At 40.3% G+C, this 25,778-nt stretch overlaps 1 protein-coding gene across 4 annotated transcripts in view; it reads right to left on the bottom strand.

The window, feature by feature from the left end:
- clcn2c (chloride channel 2c) overlaps positions 1-25,778 on the bottom strand; it is a 366,518-nt gene that overhangs the window by 227,384 nt on the left and 113,356 nt on the right. The window lies entirely within an intron of this gene.

The following is a 25,778-nucleotide window of genomic DNA, read 5'->3' as shown; positions in this document are numbered from 1 at the left end:
AACCAAATTATCAAAATGTAACAAAAGAATTAACTTACAAATAATAACTGCCCAATAATATAATCTAAAATTGGGAAAAGCCAGTCTACCATCCCTTTTAACTTTTTGAAGATTAGCTTTATTGAAGCGAGGGTGTTTCCCCTGCCACATGTAGGAAGATATAAGCGAATAAACTGAATTTAAAAAAAATTTAGGGATGAAAATTGGTATGGATTGAAGTAAAATATTAATTTTAATATAATTATTATGACCAATCATTGAAAGTGATAAATAGATTGGACAATTTTTCCTTAAAAAGATCTTTATACCTCTTAGTAATTGTAATGCCAAATAAATAAGTTGACTATTTAATACTAAATATGATAAGCGGGATAATAGTAAACAAGGATTAGAAGTTGACTTTTTACTTTGAGGCAGATTTTCACTTGGCTGGTAGTTTCTTCTTTCTTTGGCTTGGCTTCGCGGACAAAGATTTATGGAGGAGGTAAATGTCCACGTCAGCTGCAGGCTCGTTTGTGGCTGACAAGTCCGATGCGGGACAGGCAGACACGGTTGCAGCGGTTGCAGGGGAAAATTGGTGGGTTGGGGTTGGGTGTTGGGTTTTTCCTCCTTTGCCTTTTGTCAGTGAGGTGGGCTCTGCAGTCTTGGAGGTTGCTGCCCGCTGGTAGTTTAATGATTGAGAATAAATATTTTAATTTGTGCCATGGCCAAATGCATTTGAGTTTCTGTCTCACAGTGCATCTCTTAAAAGTGAAGCATGACTTTTACTTTAAAAATGTATACTGTAATCAGACACACAAGAACAAGTCGTTCAGTCCATCAAAGCTCATCACATTTCTATAATAAATTTTTCTAGGCCTCTGTTACCTTGCTTGGAATATCATCTCCACAAATATAATCCAATCAGCCACATGATAATAACTGTGAGAGCATCAATTGCTTGCAGTTTGAGGTCTGAAGATTTTAAAAACCTTACATTAGCTTCCCTCTCATTGTAGGGAAGTGAGGCTTTAACCACACAGATTCTACTTGTAACTGCAGAGAAAGATCCCAGAATGAGCAACAGATTTTCTCCCCGTCAATAATTTAAGAACTTATTTTGGATCAGAAAATCAGGGCAAGGAAACGTTTTGTGTTCTCAATTTTAATAATCAGTTTTATAATTAAAAGTATTAATTAGAGTTGCTGTCTCACAGCTTCTGCAAACAGTTTTGATCCTGAACTTCAGTGAGGTCTGCACAAAGTCCCTGTGAGCTTCGGGTTTCTTTCTTTCTATGACCTATAGTTTCCTTCAAGTGCTCCAGCTTCCACACGTCCCATCCAGGAGATGGTAATTAAGGTGATTTTTGAAAAATGGGTTTGGGTACGATTCGTGCGCTTAAAGTGAATAGAAGTTTGTTAGATGGTTGACACTGACTCAATGCACTGAATGGCTTGTTTCCACTCCATCATTCTGTGACTCAATGACCAGTTTAGATGATCAAAGCAGGCACACCAAGCCATAACTGAGATTGCAGGCATGTGTACAGAGAAAATACACAAGATCGTTCAGGAAGAGTCACTTGATTCAACAAATGTGGTTAGTCTTTGCACAGCAAAGGATTCTGTGGAAGCAATGCAATGCTTCTATTTGATTTTATTTTCTCAATGTCGTCCTGTGCGGAGTGGATTTAAAACTACCATCAATAGTTTTTCTGTTAATGAGAATTTCATTGATAGGAATAACATATATTTTTTAGGCATGGTGCAAATGAAAGTGTCATGTAAATATCTAAGAATAATAGATAAAACTAAACATACTGACATATTGTAGAACTGGGACTAGGTAACCAATTGAAAACACTATTATATTGATGATTGGAAAAATTAATATTGGAGAATATGGTGCAAAATTGTGGATCTGTGGCGGCACCCCACTAGGCAGGCAAACCAACCCCGCTTGTAATCCACGCGGCGGGGCAGCCAGCCAAAATGGTGCCTTTGAGGGTTTCCCCTTTTTCTCAGGACAGGGCTTAGAAGCCCATGCTGGGGGACCACGTGATGCCCGGGTGACATGCTTGACTAACCTATTAGAGTTTTTTGAAGAAATCTCAGGTAGGAGAAGCCAAGAGGAGGTTGTGGATGTCATATATTTGGATTTTCAAAAGTCTTTCGATAAGGTGCCGCATACTAGGCTGATAAATAATATGAAGGTTCATGGAATTACAGGGATGCTATTAGACTGGATAGACAACTGGCTGATAGGCAGAAAGCAAAGGGTTGAAATTATGGGATCCCGTTCATGATGGCTGCTGGTAACAAGCGGTGTTCCACAGTGGTTGGTCTTGGGGCCGCTGCTGTTTACAATTTATATTAACGATTTGGATTGTGGAATAAATGTTTTTGTGGCCAAATTTGCAGATGACACTAAGGTAGGTGGCAGAGAAGAAACTGTTGAAGAAACCGTAAAATTGCAGAGGGATATAGACAGATTGGGGGACTGGGCCAAAATATGGCAGATGAAGTTCAATGTTGAGAAGTGTTCGGTTCTACTTTTTGGCAGTGGGAATAAACAGGCAGAGGACCATCTGGATGGGGAGAAATATCTATCCTCAGAGGTGTCCTTGTGCAGAGTAATCTAAAAGTTAATGCCCAGGTGGGATTGGTAGTGAAGAAGGCTAATATTATGCTAGCATTCATTTCAAGAGATATAGTGTACAAGAGTAGAGAGGTGTTAATAAGATTCTATGGAGCCCTGGTGCAAACCCATCTAGAGTAATGTGTACAGTTTTGGGCCCCCTATCTTAGAAAAGATGTGATGTTGCTGGAGAAGGTGCAGAGGAGATTTACTAGAATGATTCCTGGAATGCACGGGCTGACGTATGGGGAGAGTTTGACAGCTCTTGGGTTGCATTTGTTGGAGTATAGGAGAATGAGGGGGGATCTCAGAGACATTTCGAATATTGAAAGGTTTTGATAAGAGTGAATGCGGATGTTTCACTTGATGGGTGAATCGAGGACAAGGGGTCATAGTCTTAAAATTAGAAGTTGTCCAATTAGAACAGAGAGGAAGAAGAACCTCTTTAGTCAGAGGGTCGTGGATCTGTAGAACTCACTGCCACTCAAAGCAGTGGAGGCCAGATCACTGGAAATGGATAAGTATTTCATTAGTAAGGGTATCAAGGGATATGGGGAAAAAGTTGGAAATTGGAACTAGGTGCAAGCATAATTCAGCTTAGTGTAGAGTCATGGAACAGACTCAATGGACCTAATGCCCTGTTTCTGCTCCTTTAACTTGTGAATGTGAGATTATTAAATTTAAAAAGATCTTAACTGGAATAAATATAATAAACCATGAGAACAAGCAGTGATAAGTGGGGAAAACAATCACTCCTGGACTGATCTTAAGATCATCTCAGTTTAAAACTATTAATATTCAAAATTGTCTCAGGGCAGGAAAGGGATGTGCCAAGTTATGCTGCATTAATTGGAAGCAAGAGATGGTACACCAGATGGCTCAAGATTTGTGGTTGAAATGACAGTGAAACAGGCAGCATTTGTTGTCATTTAACTGTGGAAATGGAAGTACTGCCAAAGTAAACACCTATTCATCCAGAAGTTGCTGTCAGTAGTTCTCTATACATCAGTTCAACTACATCCTGTTGTAATCTTACATAAACATCTTACTCCCTCAGTATCCAGGGTTCTCTCATCTTGCCAGTCTTGCCCTGACTCAAACAGAAACATGCTTACCCTGAACTTTCCCGACATTACTTTTAAAATCCTTGCACTTGCCAGACTCCACTTTATCTACAAATAGCCTCTCCCTATCAATCTTTGCAATTTCCTGTCTCATGCCATCAAAATATGCCTTGCCACAGTTTTGGACTTTAACTTATGGTTCACAACTATCCTTTTCCGTAACTATTTTAAAATAAATGGAATTATGGTCTCTGGACCAAAAGTGCTCTCCTTAGTCACTTACCCTCTTGCATTCCCCAAGAGGCAGTCCTATATTGTACCATCTCTAGTCAGGCCATCTACAGATTATTTGGGAAAATTCTCTTGGATGTATTTAATAAACATCCCACCAAAACCCTTTGGACTTTGTCAGAATCCTAGTCAATATGAGAGAAGTTGAAATCACCTGCTACTATTATTATTCCTGTTATTCCTACAAATATGATCACTGACACATTTGCTACTCTAATTCCCACTGACTATTGGGAAGCCTATAATATTACCCCATCATCTCATCCTTACTTCACATAGCTTCATTGGAAAATCCCCCAAGAATATCCTCTCTGGTCCAGTTCTGCCACAATGTTGTCCTCAGTCAAAAATGCAACACCTCCACCTATTTACCTCACCTCTATCTCATCTGTAGCTTCTATATCCTGAAACACTGAGCAGCCAATCTTGCCTCTCTCTGCCATGTTTCTGTTACACCGATAATTCTCCAGTCCTATGTAGCCAACTATGTCTTGAGTTCATCCTCTTTGCCTGTCAGACTTACTTGAAAATAAATTGAATCAGTTGCCAATCTGTCCAATGTATTTCTGGCTATGGAGGGAAACCAGCTTTGTATTCTATTACGAAAAAGATGGAATTTACAGATTTTATTGATCATTTCACTGAAACTTATCAATCAAAGTTAACACCCCTGTTCTTTTAAAGGTTATACACTTGATTTAAATTTTTGTGTTTGTTACGAATGTGTGAATTTCATAATAGCATTGAGATACACCATTAACCTGCAAGGCCATGTGGTGGTCCTGTTTACTCAAGTGAACAGATTTCTTTAATTCAACAGCCTTATAGTTAAGATCTGTGCTTCTTTACAAGAACCTCATTCAAAATACCATTCACCAAAAAAAAAAATCAGTATTAGAAATTATGATTGCAACTCTCAGCAAATTTATAATGTGGCAACCCTTTTATCTGCTGAACTCAAGCATGAAAACCAGTCGGCTGCGATTAGCCTCATTTCCCTGGATCATCAGCTATTGTTGCTATGGAGACTGAACCTCTATTGCCTTGTACTACTCTTTGCGTAGACACCGATTTCCATAGCAGCAGCAGACACCAAGTTGCCATAATCACCTGAAAAGTGTGGCAGACTACAATCATTTCCTTAAATCTCTGAAAGGGTTAGATTCTACGGCCATCCTTTTCCCTAGCAACTACCTTAGTTGCCATAGGGATGACCTTTTTAATAGAATAGCTCAAAAGTGTGAACCTTTTGAACATTGCTGCTATTCTTTCTAACTTACTCTTTGTCTAAACAACAGTTGAAATGAAAGGAAATGCAAAATATACAGAAAATTAAAGAATGTAAACAATTGGGCTCAAATGTAAAAGGGAAGATCCCTCATTGAGGATAAATAACAATATTGGCACAAATTGTGAACCACAGATGCACATGCCAATTCACTCTTACATAGCTTTTTCTTCTGGTGTGAATTTCTCCCCGGGACCTTCATTGCCCTACATTACATTCACTTCTCATTATGAAATGTGCACATTATAGAGTAAGGGCTGAATCACATGATGGAAGTTACAGATGCTGCAATCTGTTCACCTGCCACATATTCACTGAACTTTTTAGGCAACAGATACCCCAGAAAATGTTTTGTACCAATCAGAGAAAACAGGTTTAATCACACTTTTCAGTTCAACTATGTGGCACTGAAGAGAATCAAGAGGAAGTTGGTGTAACGTACATAATTGTAACCAATGTAGTCAGACGAAAATACATATTTTCAACAAAATGTCGGACAACAGGTGCAGCGGCACGGTTAGTGCAAAGCTGTTACGCTGCCAGCGACCGGGTTTTGAATCTGGCACTGCTTGTAAGGAATTTGTTCGTTCTCCCAGTGTCTGCGTGGGTTTCCTCCAGGTGCACCAGTTTCCTCCCACCCTTCAAAAATGTGTCAGGGTTGTAGGTCATTGGGTGTAATTAGGCAGCAAGGGCTCGTCGTCTGGAAGGGCCAGTTATCGTGCTGTATGCCTAATTTTAATTTTTTTTATTTATTGGAAAAAATGGTGCACAAAAGATCCTCATTTATATTTACTGTGGAGAGGGACGCTAAAGAATTGTGGCTAATAAGTTGGATGTCTTAGAATATTTTCACCATACAGATGTACAGGTGCTAGTGGTCTTAAAGCATATTAAAATTGATAAATTCCCCAGGCCTGAGCCAGTGTACACAAAAATATTGCGAAAAGCTCAAGGAGAAATTGGTTTGGTCTCAGCAGAAATAACTGTATCCTCTTTAACCACAGATGAGGTAGTGCAAGATTGGAGGCTGGTTATTGTTGTGTCTTTACTTATAAGATGGGGAGCTACAGGCCAGCGAGTCCAACATCAATGGTGGGAATGTTGGAGATGTAAGGTAAAAACATCATGAGATGGGACCGGAGAAGGAGTCACCCAGTACTAAGGAGTAACAGAATGCAGATGTGACCTTGTACACTCAAGATAAGCTTTGCACTAACAAGAATGATGAGCAGCAGACTAACAGAGAAGGGTAGCAACAGTTTATTCATTGGACAATGTCATGGTATGATAATTTACTAAGTACTTATCCTGAGGTATAAAAAAACACCATTTTGCTGATAACGGCAGAATGCATTCTCCGACTAACTTTGTTAGACGCAAGTGTTACAATCCGGTAATAAAGAACAAAGAACCCTGATTTCGACTCAGCCTGGTGTTTGTCTCACTCATTCATGAACAAAGCAGACCTAACAGAGAGGATCTGAAGGACAGGACCTACCAGCATTTGGAGACCCAATGGATAATTAGGGATTAGTTGACATGGCTTGTACACAAATGTCTCACAAATTTGACTCTTTTTTTTTTGAAGAGGTGACATAGAGGAATGACAAGGGCAAGAGAGTGGACAGTGTCTGTGTGGATTTTAGTAAGGTCCTTGAGAAGGCCCCAAATGGTAGGCTAGTCTGGAAGATTAGATCACGTGGGATTCGGCACAAGCTTGGCAATTAGATTCAACAGAAATGTTTTGATCTGAAATGCATCTGTCTGTTTTCCTCCAAGGCGGATGCCTGGCCCACTGAATTCCTCCAGCATTTGGTCTTTGCTCCAGATTCCAGCAGTCTTTTATGTCCCTAGTTAGATTTAAATTTAGCTTGGTGGAAAGAGTCAGAGGGTGGTTGGTCATTTTTCAGATTTTTGATGTGTGAACAGCAATGTGTAGCAGACACCGTTGCCGAGTCCACTATCATTTGTCTTTAAAACTGTTAATATAGAAGACAGCAAAATAACATGATTACTAAGTTTGCAAATAACAACAAAATTGGAGGTATAATGGACAGTGAGGAAGGCTATCCAGGATTACACCATAGAACAACTGTGCAAATGGGCCATGGAAATGCAGATGGAATTTAACTTGGCCAAGTGCACATGTTGCATTTGGCAAGTGAAACCAAGAGAAAATTGCATAGTCAAAGGCAAGACCACGGAGATTGATGAAGTGCAGAGAGACTGAAGTACATAGTTCCCAAAATGTGGCAACACATAGTCAGGATGGTGAAAAAGGCATTTGTCATACTTGCCTTCATCAGTTGGGGCATTTAGTACAGCAGTTCGGATGTCATGTTACAGTTGAACAAGATATTGATGAGTTTACATTTGGAATAATGCGAGCAGTACGCGTCATCCAGCCGTCATTAAGCTGGAAAAAGTGCAGAAAAGACCCACAATTATATTACCAGGACTGGATGACTTGAGTTACAAGGAGAGGCCAAGTAGTCTGGAACTATTTTCCTGGAACTTAGAAGACTGGTGGGTGACTTCATAGAGGTATACAAAAGGACCAGGGGCATAGATTAGATGAATAATTGCAACACATAAATGCTGGAGGAACTCAGCAGGTCTCACAGCATCCATAGGAGGTAAAAATATGTAAATAACATTTCAGCCCTGAGTCCTTCTTCAAAGTATGAGTAAAAAGCCTTAGATTTTTATTTTATATAACAAAAGCTTTGAGGCCTTTGGTATGGTGGTGTGGGTGGGGGGGGGGGGGGGTGGGGGGAGGGAGTGGTGGAGGTTTATAGACATTGGATGTCCACAATGAATATGGGACTGTCAAGTTCAGGGAAGTGGAAGTTGTTGAAATGATGGAAGCCATGTCAAGTACCGCATATGTTGGTGGAGAGGAACTGTTCCAGAGGGGACAGAGTCGAGCTAAGTGGATACCAGTTCAGTGGAGCAGGAGCATGCAGAAATGATGGGTCTACCAAGAAAATTGATTTGTGGATTTTGGGTGAGAAGTAGAACTGGGCAGTACAGGGGTTCGAAAACAATGTTGGAGGCCATGGAAGGGAGATGGCTGGAACTGATGAATTCAGAGGTAGTAAGTGAGATGCTGGTTTGATGAGTTTTGGTGGGGTCCTGTTGAATGGGTAAGCAAGAGGAGAATTCTGTAGTTAACGTATGGTGTCAGCTAGATAGCGGTCCGTGTGCCAGACCACAACAGTGCCACCCTTGACTGTGCATTTGATGGTGAGGTTGGAATTGGTGGGGAGAAGGTGGAGGGAAAGGTGCTCTGAGGGAGTGAGATTAGAATGAGTGAGGGAGTGGTGAAGTCAAGAGGGTTGAGGTCTTGGTGGCAGTTTAAAATATAAAGGTTCAGAGCAGGTAGAAATCCGGAACAAGGTGTTGAGGAGGAGGAAGAAGGTTTAAGGTGAGAGAAGGGGTCTGTAGTGTGGGGTGATGAATCCTGGTTGTAGAAATAGGCAACTAGTCAGAGCCAACAGAAGAAGAGTTTGGCCTCTTGGTGTGCATGGCACTCACTGAGATGTGGCCAAAGGGGGAACAAAGGTGAGGACATAACATTCCATCTCCAAGAGGGGGAAGGTCAGATGGGATAATAAAGACCAGGTAGGGATTGGAATGGGGGGGTCAATGGAGTGAATGGTTTGGGGGGGGGGGAAAGAAAGAGGATGAAGAGGATGGATTGGACCAGGAGTTATGGGTCAGAGGGATTCAAGGGAGGAAGAGGAGGTTCGAGGGTCAGGGCGAGAAGGACAAAGGTGAGAGTTGGCATTGGAAGTTCAGTCCTGTAGGTTGCCAGGACCAGGGTGAGAGTTCGCAATGGAGGCTTGGACCTGAAGGCCATCAGGGCTGAAGTAGAGGCCTGCGACAACTATCGCAGAGGCTGCATTCTCCAGCCAGATGAGCTTCCCATCCTTGATGGCTATCAAGTGAGTGTAGAACCAGGGGTTGAAGGCGTGGATCCAGCAGAGGATGAAGCATAGAAGTGGTCAGTGGCAGGTCCTGGTGAGTGAGGTTTGGATCTGTGACAGCAAGAGAGCGAGGGTCTGCTGGTATCTGCTAATGGAAGTGAGGGTAGTCTGTAGGATATGGCAAGAGAAGCGAAGAGAGCAACAGTCAATGCAGTGGATGTACCTCTGGTGAACAGTCAGACTTTTTCCCAGGTGGGTAAGTCCAAAACCAAGGGGGCACAGATTTAAAGTGAGATGGTAAAAATTTAAAAGACAGTGATGGACATGTGAAATGAACTACTAAAAGAAAATGTAGGACCAGTGTACAATCATGTATTTAAAAGACTACTGAACTGGTGCATGGACAGGAAAGGTTTGGAGTGACAAGGGCCAAAAGAAGGAAATTGGGACCAGCTTGAATGGACAACCTGGTCATCATGGACAAGTGGTGCTAAAGAATCTGTTTCCATACTCTATAGGTCTATGACAGTCTTGCCTCACCCAAGGCTCATGCATATGCTCACAAATTTATATCATTAGACTTGAACTAAAGTGGGGACTCCACAGCGTAACTAACTCAGGAGTTTTGGTGCTAATGTAGCTCCAAGATTCTAAATCTTTCACTGAGTAGCAAAAGTCAATCATGCAATGATTTTTATACCTTTTCCTTTACAAAAACATTTCATTGAATTCCACAAAAAAAGTTTGCTTTAAATGTCTAATCTTTAGTTCTTCCTTCTAATTCAAATGGTCAGGGGCAGGTGGAGGAGAAAATAAGTATGAACTGAAAAATTAAACCACACATGTAATACTTTAGAAGCTACATGCCCAGATAATCAATTAGAGGCTTTTTTTGAACTTGAAAAAAATGTTCTTAGCTCACGGTTGTGGAGGTCGCAGCCATGGCAATGAAAGAATATTGCACACATGCGGCTTTCTGACATGGCTTTTCATTAACCTGGTTAATGCCAAGGATATGCACCAGAGCCCTCAGGATCAATGTCAATACATCTGCAGTTTAAAATCATATTTTGATTTTAACAGATTAATATTGACTTTTAATATCGCGGCCTACTACAGCCATCGCGGCCTACTACAGCCATCGCGGCCTACTACAGCCATCGCGGCCTACTACAGCCATCGCGGCCTACTACAGCCATCGCGGCCTACTACAGCCATCGCGGCCTACTACAGCCATCGCGGCCTACAGGCTGCCAGTCTTTTCAACAGCAACATTGTTTACCCTTTGAATGGTAATCTTGTCCTGTTATAGTAAGTACATGGTTGATTCAGTGTGAAAATTACAAACACAACCGCATGTCCCAGTCAAAGTACTGAAATAAAAACTGATATGTCGTGACAATACTTGCATTTACACAGCACTTTTCAGTATGAGATGTCTTCAACTCATTTAGATTGTTAATTGTTTTAGTGCATGCTCACTGCAGATAATATTTTAACAGTACAAAAATACTGAGTTAATTGCTTGAACATTTCCTCATTCTGCCTAATAATTTACATTAGCAAAAATGAAATGATGTCACCTTTCAGGAATTGCACCCCTCCCTTATCACACCACTCCATCTATGTCGATGCCCTTCTCTACATTGAAGAGACTGGACACAGTGATGCACCATTAATTACTTGTTCACCGACCAGTCGCATCCTGAAATGGACGCATGTCGGAAATTCACTGTATCGTTTATCAAATACAACATTACAGCCACCAAGGCCAGCTCTCGTGAGAGGTTGGCCACCTCTGCCATAGGAGCTATTTTCCATGGATAGGCCCCTACTTTCAACCCAAAGGCGTAATTTTTATATTTATATGTTTTGGTCGTATGTATGGATGGCCGCAAGTTGAATAGGTTGTAAGTCAGGGACTACTTATATAAAGTACACTGTCTCACCTGCCAAATTGCTCCAGCATTGTGTTTTTACTTCAATGTGCCTACAAATTTTCATGTTTTAACTCCTGTCAGGACCTTTGACGGCCACAGAGCCAACAGTACCCCAGCAATTAAAACTGTACAATTATTCTATTCACCCAGACCTTGGGAAAGCAGAAATAATTCCACACAATTTGTTAGAAATTTCAGTGGCAGAAAACTATGACGTATTTTTTATAATTTAAATCTAATGATTTCACTATCTAGTTATTGGTATTTGCAAAATTCCCACTGTTTTGGATCTTAGTCAAGATCCCACTGCAAATCAAAGATCATCTTTACATACATTTCAATTGTAGATGGTGAAAGTCAAATTCCAAATGTTACTGCTGCACTCACTCAGTATTTGAAATAATTTCAAATAATCAAAAGCGTATAAATAATCCATGAAGATACACCTTTCAATTCAGCTATCCTTAACTGCACTGCCAGTAAGATGATAAGAACAGGAATCCAACGTCCTTTACTGGACCCAAGGGATCAACATAGCTCATGTGAGAATGTTCTCATCCCAGACCACACAATTTTAAATACTAGTCTACTTGATCTTAAACCATTTCTTTTTGAAACATGTAGTTCAAACTTCAGTGTGAAAATTGTCACAGATCATGAAACTCTAAGGATAGAAGAATGGATGGAAGAAAAATAGAGGGTTACGTGATAGGGAGGGTTTAGTACTTTCCCCCCCCCCCCCCCCAAAAGAATATGGGTCAGCATAACATTGAGGACCAAGGGGTCTGTGCTATGCTGTAGTGTTCTATGTTCTAAACAGATTTCTGAACCAGGACTATTCCCTTAACAGAAGCATTCTCCCATTGTGATCGTCGCCTGCTGGAAGTTGGTGATTTCCTTGCTTGTTTTTAAAGGACGACAAAGCAGCATTTGGAAGCATAATTAGAAGTACTTCAGTGCCACTTTCTCAAAGAGACAGGAAAAAATACCTCACTTTGAACCCAATTATGGAGATTTCTAAATAAAGCAGCCCACTACAATAACAAAGACAAATATTTGATATACTGAGAGGAATTACTCTGGAGATAATGGTTTTATGGCAAGATTTGAGCCTACAGAAATACTACCTTCCAATACCCATTGAGAAAAGATTTGCCAACCAACCCTGAAAGCACTGCTTGGCTTCTTTCCATTCAAGCCAAATTATTCCTCTCTTGGGATGTAATTGGACAGTGGATTATGTGCCTAATATAACACTCAACACACTACAAGCTACATTTCATTTAAAAAGCAAATACTATATTCAACTTTGCTGCAAAGAAACCTGGATTTATTTTTACACTTGCACTTCATGGAACCTTAAGGTACCATAAGCAATCAGTCAATGAAGTGCAGTTCCTGTTGTAATGTATCGAACATGATCGCTATTTTGCCTGTAGCAAGCACAACAAACAGGAGTGTGCTAATTACCACAATGTTGCTACAGCATGTTCAGAAATGTTGGTGGAAATGCTGGAATCGCCATTAGAACAAAAAAAAGCAACAAGGACTGACAATTTCAGCTTTCTAGAACGATCTCATTTAAAGATTCATTCTGAATTCCTCTCATTAATTAATCTGTTTGCAAAACCAGTTGGAACAAACTAAAAATTTGATTGATTGGTGAGCTCGAAGAAGCCAATCAAGTACAACAATGCAGCAATGGGATTAGACGATTAACTCTTTGCAATAAAATTCTTCTAAATATTCCAGGGATTAATTTCATTGAAACTCTAGAACTCTGAATCAACACAAAAAGACCAAAAGCAATTAAGTTTCAGATTCCACTTCTATCAAATGTGTCCTCAGCCTCTGTCTGTTGTGCGCAGAGCTACAAATGGAAGAATCAGCTTGCTGATAATATATTAGGATATATATTTCTCTACATCTATACATTTTTCCCCCAAACATCTCTGTGCTGTCAGTAACCAAGAGGGTCAAACAAACAAGACATCAGTCTGAGTAACAGTTATTTCCTTCAGCACCCTGTGGTTATGCCATCTGAAACACATTTTTAAAAAATCTACTAATGATGTTGTTTAGCAACCCCCTTCCAGAAACACAGGATTTTCATGCTGAGTTTCTATTAAGGGGGGAGAGTGAATCGGATATTGAATTGCAGATGGCACAGATTGCCCCCACCTGCCTGAATCTGACATCTAACAGAAATCAAATTAGACAGTTCAAACTGCATATCATTTGCTGGGAAAGATTTCTCAAGATGGCAGAGTTAAGACGACCACACAGATATGTGGAACAGATATGTGGTGCATTTAAACAGATTATTTAAATAACACCAAGAGTTGAGATCACTTGTGAGCATTGGCAATCTTTGTGGCCATCTCGCCACAGATTTCCAGAAAAACAAAACTCTAAATTGCAGAGTAAATTATTAATTCAGATTTATTTATTTACCCAATGGTGCAGATATTTACATAATGCTTGTCTAAACGAGTTCATGAAAGCCATCTCTCTTTTTATTCCATTGCTTTCCCTATCCAATTATTACCGCAATCCCAGAGTACCACCTCGAAGGATTTGCACAGTTTTATTTTAAGATAGCTGGGACACATTCAATGAATTATTTTGCTGTTTCACAAAAAAATGCAAGAGATGGGAGCAGAGAAGGCAAGATCTTCTCTCGAGTACAGCTATGGTCTTAACTTTACTCGCAAGCCTCATCCCGAGAACCCACAACTGCACAACATGCCAAAAATCCAGCATAGGTGCAAATATAATTCATGGGTTTGTAGCCATTTCCTTCTGGCATAGGGAATAAAACCAGCATATTATTCCTTCCTGCATCTCACCAAAGCCCTGTCCTCTTCTAGCAGCACTTCCTTCCCTTTCTCTCCATCTCCCCTGCCTCAAAGACATACATTTTTCTAACAGTCTGGTTAGATCCAATTACTGCCTGTGTTCCTTGCAGTTGGACACCTAGATCTCTCTCAACATTAATGTTTAATCTGGAAGGAAAATATGAAGATCTGAAGACATCGTGGTGGAAATAAAAACACAAGAAACTCAAGTCAAAAGGTGTCCTTTATATAGCAAAGGTAAAAATACCTAAATGATGTTTCTGGCTTGTGCCCTTCCATCAAAATATAGAAAAATGTCAGCAGGCGTCCGAACAAAAGGGTAGGGGAGAAATGGTCACAAAGGCAGGAGGTAATAGGTGGAGAAGGGAGGGAGGGGATAGCAATGATCAAAGGGAGTATGGGTGGCTAGATGGATAGAGAGAGAGAGGATGGGTGGGGGGTGGGAAGGACAGTTGGAAGGAAAAGGGGAGGGGGAAGGAGGGGAGAGGAGAGCAGGTGAGCAGAAATCTGAAAGTTGATGTTAATACCATCTGACTGGAGAGGCCCCAGATTGAAAATCAGGTGTTGTTCCTCCAAATTGCAGGTGGTATTGGTGGGATTGTTCACAAGACCATGTACTGACATGCGAGTGTGGGAGTGTGAAACAGAACTAAAATAGTTGGCTACTGTGAGGTCTTTGTCATTGGTGCGGATGGAGAAGCTCAGCAAAGCAATCTCCCAATCTGCACCCAATCTCTCAAAGGTAGCACCAGATGCAGTAAATCAATCCTATGGATACGCAAGTGTTACTTCACTTGAAAGCCCCATTTGGAGCCCAGGAATGTGGTGAGGGAGGAGGTGTGAGCACAAATGTGGCACCTCCTGCAGCTGCAGGGGACGATGCCAGGGGGGAGGAACGGTGATTGGTGGGGAGGGATGAGTGCGTGCGGGAGTTACTGAAGGGAGTGGTCCCCATGAAAGGCGTAGAGGGGAAGATGTGTCTGGTAGAGGAATCCTGTTGTAAGTTCTGGAAATTCCGGAGGATAATGTGTTGGATGTGGAGGCTGGTGGGGTGGTAGGTGAGGATGGGGAGGGTGGGGGGGGGATTTGCGACGGCACCAATTTATCACAGCTTACAAACAAATAAAGAATACACTCACTCATTTCTTTCAGCACACCGTGAAGTCACCTTTATTATTCACTAGACACAACATTGTATTCTTCAACTCCCTAAACACCATCCAATTAAACTCCTCCGACCTTCTCATTGGCTCATCGACAGAGGGGGCCAGGGCAGATGAGTGGGAAATGGAGGAGATGTGGGTGAGGGCTGAGTTGATGGTGGTGGAGGGGAAGCCACATTTGTAGAAGGAAGACATTTCAGAAGATCTGGACTGGAAGACCTCATCTTGGGAACAGATGCGGCAGAGATGGAGTAATTGAAAGAGGAAGATAGTATCCTAGCAGGGGACAGGGTGTGAGGAAGTGTAGTCAAGGAAATTAGTGGATCTGTAATACACGTCAGTGAAAAGCATCTCCTGACATGGAGACAGAGAGATCCAGGAAGGGGAGAGCATGGTTGGTCCCTCAGACCTCATCTCTTCACTTGTACATCCAGAAGACTAATTTATTGCATCTGATGCTCCTTTTGTGGCATTCTCTACATTGGAGAGACCAGTTGCAGACTGGTAGATCGCTTCGCTCACCATCTCTGCTCCATTCACAACCACAGTGACACCACCACCCCCCCCCCCTCAGTAACCAAACATTTCAATTCCAGGCCATACTCCCGCGCTCTCATGTCTGTCCATGGCCTTGTGTACTGTGCCACCCTGACCACCCACAAAATTGGAGGAACAACACCTTATTTTCCATCTGGGGCCCCCACCAGCCACATGGCATGAACATCGACTTAAATGCTTTCCATTAAAACTACTCACCTTTTCTTTCCCCTCCCCACTTTTCCTGTCCTTCCAGTTCTTTCACCCATGCAACCCTACCATCCCCCTCCTCATTGCTGCTGTCCCTTCCCTCCCTCCTTTCTCCAGCTATCATCTCCTGCCTTTGCCACCCCCACTCCTTCCCGCCTCCTACTCTTTTGTTCGGAAACTTGCCGGAATTTTCTCATACTTTGATGAAAGGCTCAAATCCAAAATGCCAGTTATGTATCTTTTCCTTTGCTACATAAAGGACACGGTTTGACCTGCTGAGTTTCTCCAGCGTCTTATGTTTTTACTCCAACCACGGCATCTACTGAATTTTGTGATTTACTCCCCTTGTTTAATATATTGACTTCAATCAAGAAATTTTCTGTTCAAGTTCAGGGCTAAATGATTTTTTTTTTATAAACGCTTTTCAGGCTGGAGTGGTAAAGGAGATGATGGCATGCTTGCCTTCATTGGGTGGGACACGGAGTATAAAAGCAATAAAGTCACTTGGCAACTCTATAACACTTTGGTGAGGGTGTAATTGGAATACTGTGTGCATTTGTGGTGGCCCAGGAAGTATTCGGAGGCTTTGGTACAGAAGAAGTTTACCAGGATGTTGCCTGGTTTAGAGAGTACGAGTTATGAGGAAAGGTTGGACAAACTGGAGTTGTCTTCCCTGAAACGTAGGAGGGTGTGTGGGTGACAAGATGGAGGTTTAAATAATCACGAGAGGCATCTATAGAATAGAGTCCGAATTCTTATCCCATGGTAAAAGCATCATACCCTAGAGAACACATGTTTAAAGAATGGAGGGGTGGATCAAGATTAAGGGAGATGTGCAGGGCAAATTTTAAAATTAATTTACACAGTGATGGAGACAAATACAATAGTTGCATTCAAGAGAGTTCTCGATAAGACACATTACCATGAAGGAGTTGGGGGGGGGGCTATCAAGCGTATGCAGAGTTTTTGTTTGATTTAGACATTATGTTGGGTAAAGACATGGATAAAAGGGCTGGTTCAATGTTTCCCCTCCTTCCAAAGTGGCTGCACACCTCTCCTCGCATCATGCTGCCCCAAACACATTTCCGCTCATTAACTTATCTACATCTGTGTGCTCTTCACATCCTCTTCACTGCTTCTTTCACACCTATTGTATCACCAGCAAGTGTGGATGCTTTACACTTTGCCTTTTCAACATAATGAGGATTCAGCCTCAACTCCTGAAACACACCATTACAATTCTATTCTCAGCTGTTTATTTTACTATACTTGAGTTGCGCTTTATAAGCCTTCAGACACCAGTCTGATTGAGAAGACAGAATGCCATGAAGATAATTATGAGTAAAGAAATAGGAAGGAACAACCACATGTGTGTTAGTATGGGGAGAGTTTATAAATAGTTTTGCTTTTGCAACTGAAATCACAAGTTATTTTTGAAATATATTCTGGTTTGTTATTACATCTTTTATTTTCAGTGCCATGAAAAAGAATAATAACATTTGCAAGTTACACATTGCATTTCCATAAAGATACTTCAAGATATGTTCTCTTTTGTCTTCTTGACGGAGGGGAATGTTTTCCAAAAACATTTAAACATTTCCCCCCCTCCCCCCCCACCCCAAAGCATTGCATGCAGACATGCCGAATGCAGCCAGCACCTTTTGGATGAGATAGGCTTGGTAGTTTGGTCACTTCTTTTCTTCCTTCCTTTTCATAGACCTTAGGGCCAATGGACCTTTGTGTTCCAAAACAATCACCCCAACTTCAGGTTGGTCACATTTCTAACACTGACATGCAATTCTTGCAACAGCTCACATAGTAATCTTTAACAGGTTAACTATCACATCCGTGATTCAATATCTAGAAAGACCAATTTAGGGTTCATTAAAATGCAGTTAGCATGTGCACATAAGGTTTCAAGTCTGTTGCATTGAAAAATCTGCTTTGAATGTATTAAAACCAACAGCTATTCATATTGCCCTTTCAATTTAGAGCACCAAGATCTGTAAGACAAAAAACACCAATTGAACACTAATGTCTGAAATAATTCAAAATATATGGAACTCTGAGTAATAAATGAGAATGTAAACAATTACTTGGATTACAAAAAGCAGTAGGGAGTGATTATCTTAGTTCAAGAAAAGAAGCAGATAGAAGGGAAATGCTGGATAGATTTGGGATTGATGGCTAATGGTAAGAGATTACATAGATAATCGTTCATTAAGTATTCAGGGGAGTTTGAAGTGAAGGGAAAGGCACCTTCTGAGACAGGGTATCATACTTTCAGAGACTTTTAACACAATCAGCTGCTGTGTGCCGTGCTTTGATGATAGCAGGCCCGGTATTAAAAGCAGTAAATGTTAAATGATGACCAGTGCGATGCCGGCCACAGCATTCAAACTCACAAAGTATAAGCACGAATAAAGCATTTGATCACAGTACTATAAACTACTGAATAAATCAATAGATATGGGATTAGAATAGGGAGTTGGTGCAATGATTAAAAATTATGCCTCATCTCTTTGAATGCAGAAGTGGTTGCAAAGTGCAAAACAACTTTCTCTTACTTCTAGTCTTGCTTTCATATTGAAACTTGGGTCGACATTTTTACTTCAAAGAATTTGAATGATGCAACTGGCATTACCCTGACCACTATCTAATTGCTTTTCTGCTCCAGCCCTGGACAAGCTATCATAATGAAAAGGCAACACAAATATAGTTGATTGTGCTACCTCTTTGAACATCTGATCCAATGTCTCACAGTGGCTTTTAAAAAAAAATAAGGATTATAAATCGAGAAGGTTGATATTAACCTTAGAACTTCTGCCCCTTAAGCAATAATACAACAGCTTTTTTTTGTGCGTGCCCGAAGCTAGATTTCAGATTTATTGTCAGAGTACATACATGACATCACGTACATCCCCGAGATTCTTTTTCCTGTGGGCCAGGCAGAATTATCACCTTTGGATCATGCAAAAACTGTACAGAACAAACATATGTAAAGAAATAAAGAAATGTAAACAAACAGAGAGAATAAAAGCAAAATGCAAAAGTAAGAATCCTTATATGAGTCTCCAATTGAGTGTCGTTGAGGAGTCTGGTGGTGGAGGGGAGGCAACTCTTCCTGAACCTGGTGGTGCGAGTCTTGTGGCACCTGGACCTCTTTCCTGATGGCAGCAGTGAGAACTCAGCACATGCTGAGAGATGTGGATATTTGATGACTGCTGATGCTCTTGGTCGGCAGCGATCCCCTGTAAACGTTCTCGATGGTGAGGAGGGTTTTACATGGGATGTCCTGGCCTGTGTCCACTATCTTTTGCGGTGCTTTTCACTCACATTATTTGACAGTTGAAAGCACATGTTCAAAGCTTTTGCAATTAATATACTTCTATAACATTAGAAACCAACTGCAGACAGAGCAATTCACAATAGATGGCAACCATGTCAGCAAACTGCAACAGCAAAAGACTCTGTCAATGCATCAATCCAAGTATAAAACACTAATTCTACTGCAAGACTATTTGCAATTCACCATATGAATGTTTAATTTTCAACTCCCCAATTATGTTTAATTGAAAATGTTTTTGAAGTTTGGAGGGTTAACATCTTGTTAATCAATATCTTTGAGAAACTAACTATGTGACCTAAAATCTCTGATGCTTTTAGCAAAGTAGAAAGGATTGCCAGGCACTAAAGCTGCTGGCAAGAAATCCAAATTTTGCAGAAACCCTCATTCATCTAGACTTACTTCACCATTTGATGTTCATGTCTGCGCCAGGTTTATGTTCCCTGCAAACTTGAGCTCAACCACTCCAGCATATCCTATTTTGCATTGTTCTGTTTAGCCACCCCTAGTGTTTCAGACTTCAACACCCATTGCTGTTTTAAATTCTCATTCTATTTTTCAAATTTTAAATCCTCTTCTTTCTTTAATGCTAATACCTCCTCCAATCTTAAGGTTGCCTTCTCCCAATATATGTCCTAGGCCAGTGCTTTGCAATAGGTGTTCCCAAGTTCGTACTTTGCCTTGTGGGGCTGCAGGCCTGCTCATGAGATGATCCACAAGTTACTGCTCCTGCCGAACAAATAAGTCAGTGGTTTCAGAGAACTAACAACAAATTGTTTTCATTATCTGTTACAAATGTATTGCCAATGAATTGATGCAAATTTTATATATATATGGGAAAAACTATGAAGGTGCTATTACTTGCAGAATTAAATTATGCAAGGTAAATAGACTTCCTGGATCTTATAGTTCAACACTGACATCAACTCCCACTTTGAAGATTATATCTTTCGGGTTTCCATCCCTGCCAAGTCAGCACTCATGTTACTGCTTCACTAGCAGTATACAAGTATAATGCATCTATTGGCAGTGTTTTTGTTTATTTTACAGAAGAACTGCATAATGGCCAGCCAATAAATGGGGGCAAAATTATTCTCATTTTCAAATAGCCGCAGAAAATGGCAGGAATCCAATTTTAATGAAAAACTGCAGCTGCAGGGAAAAAAAAATGAAATGAAAATTATGCTGGAAAGAATAACATCAGGAGAAATGTGTGTAGGGAGAGTGCACAAATGTTTCCAGTTGATGATCTTACATCACAATAAGGAGGAAAAATTGGAAATTAAACAAATTTTAAGGGAGTCAGGTGGAGAGAACCAAGGAAAGGTCTGTGGTAGGACAGAAATCAGGAGACAATAAAGGTGTTGAAGTAAAACACAAAAGTCTGCACTCACAGAGATTGAAGTAAAAACAGCAGGTCAAACAGGGCACCTTGTATGGTAAAGAAACATAAACAATTGTTTTGGCTTCAGCCCTTCAGCAAGGTCAGGCTGATAAGTGGCAAGGTTTGTTCATTGCATTTATTTGCTCGGGGACATGCACCTAAAAAGGAAGCAAATCAGGACAAAAAAAAAATGTTGCAACTGTGGGAACAAAACAAAGGTTGAATTCTGAAATAAAAGAGAATGCATTAAATACCAATCAAAGCTAGCAGAATATTTTGGGAGAATAAAGAACTGAATTAACATTACAGGTTAATGATCTTTTATTAGAACTATAAGAGCAGTCGCATGCTGAGTGGTAAGATGACATGCAGCTCCTCAAGCTTGTATGAGGCCGCAGAGAAGCCATGCAAGAGGCTAAAGACTGAGTTCAGAGTGGGAGTGAGGTGAGAATTAAAGTGTCAAGAAAGTGGAAACTCAGGATACCTAACATCCAATGAACAAACAAGTTCTGCAAAGAGCCATACAATCTGAGATTCCTTTCATCTCTGTAAGATTGGAAATAATACAAGTGAATTACTGCTTCACCTGTAGGACTGTTTAGGGCCCAGGATGGGGAGAAGGGAAGAGGTAAGATGCCATGAAAAGGGATAGATAGAGGTTAAGAAGATAGAGTGAATCAAGGAATCACAGAAGAAACAGTCCGTTCAGGCTCAGAGGGATGAGAGGGAGGGAGGGAGGGGAAATGGCATCACGTGGAGATATCATATTGAAGATCTTAGAAAATACAGAGGGACATCAAGAAAGAAAGATGTATTTTTAACCACAGATGGTAATTTGTTAAATTTAGACACAGTACAGAAACAGGCCCTTGTGGCCGACAGGCTGTGCTGCCCAACTAATATCATGGCACATGTTCAGGACCATAAATTCTGATTCTGAATTTCACTTTGGTAAGAGGATTAAGCGGAAATATCCAGACTCTCAAGATGGAGAAACCCAAAAACCTCATTCAAGAAATCACATTTGACAAATTTGGTTAGAGTTCTTGAGGATGAAATAAGTAGGATGGGTTAATGGCAAACAACAGATGTGGTGCCTTTCAATTTCTAGAAGGTAGTCAAAAAAGTGAAAGATAAAAGTTTACTCCACAAGGAAATGGAATAAGTTAACAGCAAGGAAAGAAGATTGGCGAATCGACACAAAACAGAGTTGGGATAAATGGCTCCTTTTCAGATTCACAAGCAGAAACTAGTAGGGTACCACAATAATCAGTAATGAGATCTCAACAACTTAAACTAGTGTCATTCGTGAGATAGAAAAGCAGCCCACGGAAGATACTGTGTTGTCTCAAATCACAACCAATTCACTCTCCTCCTGCAGGCAAAGGAGCCTGCCTCTTCTGACAATGTGTAAATCCACCATGTTGTGGCTCATCTAGAACGCCCAAGGCATTAAAGTTTGCATTCCAAACATGGCCCAAATCCCAGGAGCAAATTGCAAAAAAAAAAGTGATTGATGCAAGAAATGAAACTGATCATTTCTTGTGTTTTCTTCACAAAACTCATTTTTAATTCAGAAAACAATTTACAACAATTTATGTATGAGGCATATTCAAGTTTAGTTCCATCAAACATTTACATGAGTAAATATGGAAGAACTCTGTGATCAAGCTGCTTCCTAATCCTATCTGTGCCAGGAAGTAATTTTGGGTCAAAAACTGTAAATTTTAATTCATAACAATCTTTTCTGCCAATTCAATCCTAAACACAGAATAATAATCCTTTACCTTTGAATTATTTCTTGATCTCTGAGAAGGGCTATTGAATCAAACCGAATTTTTTGATCAGTAAATTAGTAGCAATCAAAATAGTTGTTTCAAAGTTTCATGACTACACAGTCAAACGGCCCGCTGACATTTGCTATCAATGTTTACATATAGATGATTTGTGACAACGATGAATTCTCCAACAGCATAGAACAGAAATTATAATATAAATCAATAATTAATGATTTACCGGAGGAATCTTTTCACGTCAAACAAGCGATCGTAGATTCAGCTTTAAGACATTGCATCAACTATATGCATCATTGTTGAAATATTATGCAGAGTAAATTTCAGACATGCATCTTGAATTATAATAATAATCTGCCATCTTGTTTATGCCTATTTAATGCAAGTGAAATGTGGACACATTGGTTATTTCACATACGAAATCCAATATGAAAGTGAGAGTCAGTAGAACATACACAGAGAACAAGTTCAACACCAAACTGTCATACCAGACTTTAAATTCAATAACAAGTGTTATATTCACAAAATCACAAGATCAATATAAAAGCACAACATGCCTCGGTTTCTGCTCAAGTCACGAGAATAAAGCTGCTGAGGCGAAAAATAGCAAGACAAGAGTTTTTAAGTATAAACAAGGGAAAAAAATATACCTTTTTCTCTTTAGAACCATTCCCAGAATAGCTGTTTTGATATATCTTATGGTGTGTGCTCAGCTTTTAAATAATGTAGTTTTTCTTTCTGTTCATCTCCCCAAATAAACTTTATTTTTGAAGGACAACATGGTGCACTTCAAGACTTGAAACATAATACAAAACTATCAATTTTGCAAAGCACTGCTAAGTGGTTCAGTGGTGAATGCAGATCCTGAGAAAAGGATGAGATGTCTGAAGACAGTCAGATGGGTGAACCTTGACGTGTGTGGGAAAGGAAGAGAAAGAGCAATTCAGAGGGATGGAGGGCTATTTTGCCAGAATGAACAGCTGAAATCTGTGACAATGAGGTGTGATACACATGGAGGACAGAGTCGAAAAAGGCATTCCAAGAAGAGTCAGATAAATCAATAGAAGTCAGAGAACAAAGCTGGGTGCCTCCAATATACTGACATGAAGTGACAGCTCCAACCCAGTGCAACATATCTTGATAACAGGAAAGAAGGACTCGATAGCCATTCAGATACGACAACCTAAACATTTGGAAAACTTGACAAACAGATAGAAAAATAGCCAAGGCCTAAGAAAACAAAGCATTTAAAGGCAAAAATTATTTACCATTCAATGATTTATCTATGATTATGAACTAAACTTTACTATATTTAAGTGAAATTGAAAGACTGTCTAAACTAGACTTTAGGTTAAGTGGGATTAGTTGGGAGAACAGAAGGCTCAGATGTGAAAATCTAATGAATGAGCCACAAATGTTATGTAATGTCCATGAACAATGTAGAAAATTAAATTTGTACTGCAAATGGTTTGTAAGCCATTTGTCACACTGGTGCCATAGTGAGCTAACTCATCTCAAAGCAAGTAGAATGTATTAACAGCACACCTTGAGAGCCCAGCAGCAATGCCCTTTCTTTTTAAGTTTTTTTGTCACAGACTAGATTCATTCAATAATTTAAAATAAATTATGGGAACTCTCCTGCCACGTACATTTTGACATACTTCAGAAATAGTTGCAGTGGACTTAGCCATGGTGTAATGGGTCTAATCATTAGAAAGAAATATTAAATTAATTTTTAAAAGAACATGGGTATCAGTTTAGTTTCCACTTCAGTATGGTTAACCAACGCACAGAAATAATTTCTGAAATAGCTGAAGCAGAGCAAAATGATGTAGATGGACATCAACTCAGACTCTGCCAAACTTCCTCAGTACTTCCACCATTTGTGTTTTAAGCAAGATCTTGAAATGACCATAGCATCAATAAGATAAGGGAACGTAGAATACAACCGTAGGGTAATAAAGAACAGATTGCAGGAGATTTGACCGACTAGAAATAGGAAAAGATTGGCAAAAGTTGACATTGGATGGTTACAGACAGAGAGGAGAGAAATAGTGTCAAGAAGAAGGGATAAGCAGAGAAAATAATCATGAATGACTCAGAAACCCTCCTGGAAATAATGTAGGACAAGAGATCTAGAGTAAATACGCTCCAATAAATCAGAGATAATTGATGAACATAGTAGGACTGGAAAGGAAACAAAGTCTCCAGGGCCTGATCGCTTCATTCGCAAAGTTTTGGAGATGGGTTTGGATGCACTCATCACATCTAAAATTCCACTGCTTTGAGAATATTTCCCTCAGATCGAACCTTACAAATAAAACCCTATTGTATTGATAAATGGCAAAGAAAGAAAAAAAATCAATTATGACAGCGTTCATCATTCAAATTCATGCATGCACAAGCATCATGTGTACTACAGTTCAACTACTAAGGTTGCTTGACCACAATTCCAGGGTGAGGGTAGCATCTATTGAACAGACCCTTTTGGCCCATGAACCAATTGACCTACACCCCCATATGTTTTTGAAGAGGGGGAGGAAACTAGAGCCCCTGGGGGAAACAGGGAGAGCGTACAAACTCCTTAGACAGTGCACTTTTTGAACCCCAGTCCCAATCTCTGGCACTGTTCCAGCATTGCACTAACTGCAACTGAACAGTTTCCCATCATTTTGATGGACGTGAGGTGTGGTATAGTGCTGAGAATGACTGATGTTTGGAACATTGATGCAGCATTACCTGGCACCAGTCTAAACTGAGGACGAGAGGGGAGAAAGAAAATATCAAGAAGGAATGGTTAGGATCGCAAATACCATCATGCAACAAGAACAAAACAAATGAATTTCTGTGGGAAATTAAATTTGAGACGGATTCTCCATAATCCATTGTTATGGAACAAAGTCAAAAGCTTCAATTAGGTCAAGAGAGGCCATGTATGATTGTCGATGCTACTCTATGCTTTTCTATGGCATTTTTCATCTTGTGACGATCATCACCATGAAATAAGTCTCCTATCTTGGAGATGGTCCCAAGTGCACTGCCTGAAGTGACAAGGCACATCCTTCTTTTCCCTTGAAAGGGGAATGAGAGTAGATTCACAATTCAAGATCGTCACCATTATAATTTAAATCAGCAGGGAAAATGGTTTAGGATTCCAGAATAATGCAAAACAATTAGAAGTTGTTTCTTCCCTTCCTTTTTGCATCCATTTTCAGGTAGGAAGTGGGCCAGGATTTAAGAGGCAGGTACTCAGAATAATGTTGGGGACTTAACAAGACTCAACTCCAACTCGAGAGTGAATTCTGGTCTCCAAACCTGATGGACTGTTCTGCATTTCAATGCTGGACTGCACTTGCAT

This window comes from Narcine bancroftii, chromosome 9, assembly GCF_036971445.1.
Source record: "Narcine bancroftii isolate sNarBan1 chromosome 9, sNarBan1.hap1, whole genome shotgun sequence".
Taxonomy (NCBI): Eukaryota; Metazoa; Chordata; class Chondrichthyes; order Torpediniformes; family Narcinidae; genus Narcine; species Narcine bancroftii.
Note: the sequence above shows the minus strand (reverse complement) of the source record. Positions and strands in the feature narration are given on the sequence as shown.